This window comes from Diaphorina citri, unplaced genomic scaffold (assembly GCF_000475195.1).
Source record: "Diaphorina citri unplaced genomic scaffold, Diaci psyllid genome assembly version 1.1 scaffold5, whole genome shotgun sequence".
Taxonomy (NCBI): Eukaryota; Metazoa; Arthropoda; class Insecta; order Hemiptera; family Psyllidae; genus Diaphorina; species Diaphorina citri.
This window is the reverse complement of record NW_007377444.1, coordinates 522234-525347: the sequence shown is the minus strand read 5'-3', so window position 1 is coordinate 525347 and position 3114 is coordinate 522234.

Here is a 3114-nt window from a genome sequence, read left to right as displayed (position 1 = left end):
GTCAGCCAATGAGAGGGGACATTTGCTGTCTTTCGTCTCAAGTCTCAATCTTACATGTGAAAGAAACACTGTAAATGATATCTCACTAAAATCAACCAACTAATGACATGAATAATTTGGTAGTTATACAGCTTCTGAACTAACTCCCAAATTTTCCCAAAATGACTGACGTCTATCGTCTGGGTTAGCATTTCAGATTTTGTGAACGAATCTTTCCATAGGCAGAAGTCAAAAACACAAAAAGTTACTCTTCTGATGTGATTAGGGATACGGCTGCTTAATTATATTATCACATGTGACGTCATTTTCTCATTAACCTTCTTCAGTACATTTTGTTAGGTAGAACATCTTCAGTAAATTTTGTTAGGTAGTAGATCTTCAGTACATTTTCCCACTTCCATTTCTTATTTTCCACGTAATATATGTAGGCAGGCAAAGAGGTTTCCTTAAAGGAGGACTTTCGAATTGAAGAGAGGAGGACAAGGAAGAAGAAGTTTGAGTAATTAAAAAGTCTTTATATTCTTCACAAAGGCGTGTAATGATTGTGTTATGCCTAAATCTGATGTAAGTAGGTTGTAGGAGTAGGAACATTTTTAGCCGAAAATGGGGTAAAAATAAGGCGTAAGTTTACTGCTTAGTACCTACACATAGGAGTATGAGGTATGAATTCTGAGTAAGTCCTATTGTTAGATAGATCTATGTATCTAAGCTATCTAGGTATTAGATAAATAAAAAGTACTAGAATTGGCTACTTTGGCTAGTATAAAAATTCGTATAGGTACATATGTAGGTAGAAAAGAAGTCAAAATATTGTCACGACATTGTAGATGAATAATTTTTTCATATCACATTACAGAAAGTGTCCTTCCTAAGTTATATACCTATAATTTAGGAAAAAAGTGTGAGTCGTATCTTTTAAATTTCTTTCCGAAAAAAAAAAAAAAAAATGGGAGAAAAATAAAATAAATATTATTTTTTACCCGAGCAATTTTCCAAAGTAGCAACATCAGTGGCGGATCCAAACATGGGGCCAAAATGACAAACTCTCAGTCTCGTCAAAGATTTAGATAAAATCTTACGGGAACATTTCTGTGCTCACAAAAAGAGGGTATTTTTTTTTTTTATTATTATTATTATTAATTTTAGATTATTTCCGTTGGTGTAAAACCATAATAGGTAAGTGCTTTGTTTCTTTTCGTCAGCTTGTAAGATTCATTTTAGATCGATTTAAAAAAATTGTAAAACAATACATTGGTATTACATGAAAGGAGTTCTAATAGGTACATGAAAAGTGTATAGAGGAGAATATTTGTCCTTAGCTAAAAGCAGAATGGAGCGGAGAGCATAGAGCATCAAGCAGGTAGAGAGAAGTGACAATAGAGGGAAGCAATGACTTCAAACTGCATAGAACTGTGAGCAAAAAGCTCTATGCTCTTTGTTCTCCTCTGTTTTAACCAAAAGCTAGAGTTCACGAGGCTTCATGTTTATAGTTCGTACATGATACATATTACATACATAGCTAGATACTCTCTCTCTCTAGACGCGTTCTGTAACATCAGACTTATGTAGCGTAGACCCACAGGTGGGCCAATAAATGGTACGTTTTTTAGGTGGGCGAATAAATGGTACACTTACCCTATATGTGGCAGGAGACGGGGGGGGGCGAAAGAGTGATGGGGCACATTTATCTTTTTCAAAATAAATATACATTTTCTCAGAGAGAGAAGAATTGAATGTAATGTCATATTAGGTATGAAATTCTCTTTACTTACTCGGGTAGAACAAAGCGAGCTAACTTTACACGTAACATCCTTACACGTTAGATTCCTTGGAGCCTAACATTCAGGTGGGAAGTCATCTCTCCTTCCATGTTAAGAGGCACACCTTAGTAAATGGATTACACCTATATTGCCTGAGAATCCTTGCTTTCCTAAGACCAGACACTCACTATCAGGTAAATCTGACGACAGGTACCTACACCTGATCAGGTCTGCCTGGTAGTGTGTGCGCTCATTAGATATCAGGTAGACCTTTTCAGCTGCACCTGTCAGGTCTACCTGATAGTGAGTGGCTGTGACAAATTGTGATAAGGACTAAAATTGGACCTTGTTCCTTTCTTTCTTAGAACTAAAGGAAATTTGAGAGAACATTGGAAAAGCGCAGTAATGGATGAAGAAATCAAATTTGAAATTTTCTCTGAAGTACAAAACTCACTCATTGTCTACATTTGGGAAAGTAAACCAGACTCTTACCTACGTCAAATTTCAGACAGGTTTAAATTCTAGTTCCCCCCCTTCTTTTTTTAATAATATTTTCATCATCATTATTGTGTGAGGTTGTTCCGGGGGAGCTATTTAAACTTTTCGTCTAGTTCTTTATTCACAAGGTCCTGAAAATATGATTGATACTCCGCGAGCATAATCGCGAAATCCGCGAACATAATCGCGAAATCCGCGAACATAATCGCAAAATCCGCGAACATAATCGCGAAATCCGTGAACATAATCGCGAAATCCGTGAACATAATCGCCAAATCCGCGAACATAATCGCGAAATCCGCGAACATAATCGCGAAACCCGCGAACATAATCGCCAAATCCGCGAACAAAATCGCCAAATCCGCGAACATAATCGCAAAATCCACGAACATAATCGCAAAATCCGAACATAATCGCCAATCCGCGAACATAATCGCGAAATCCGCGAACATAATCGCGAAATCCGCGAACATAATCGCGAAATCCGCGAACATAATCACGCCGAACTTAATCGCGAAATCCGCGAACATAATCGCGAAATCCGCGAACATAATCGCGAAATCCGCGAACATAATCGCGAAATCCGTTCGCCGCGAACATAATCGCCAAATCCGCGAACAAAATCGCGAAATCCGCGAACATAATCGCGAAATCCGCGAACATAATCGAGAAATCCGAACTTAATCGCGAAATCCGCGAACATAATCGCGAAATCCGCGAACATAATCGCGAAATCCGCGAACATAATCGCGAAATCCGTGCCGCGAGCATAATCGCAAAATCCGCGAACAAAATCGCCAAATCCGCGAACATAATCGCGAAATCCGCGAACATAATCTTTTTTTTTTTTTTTTTT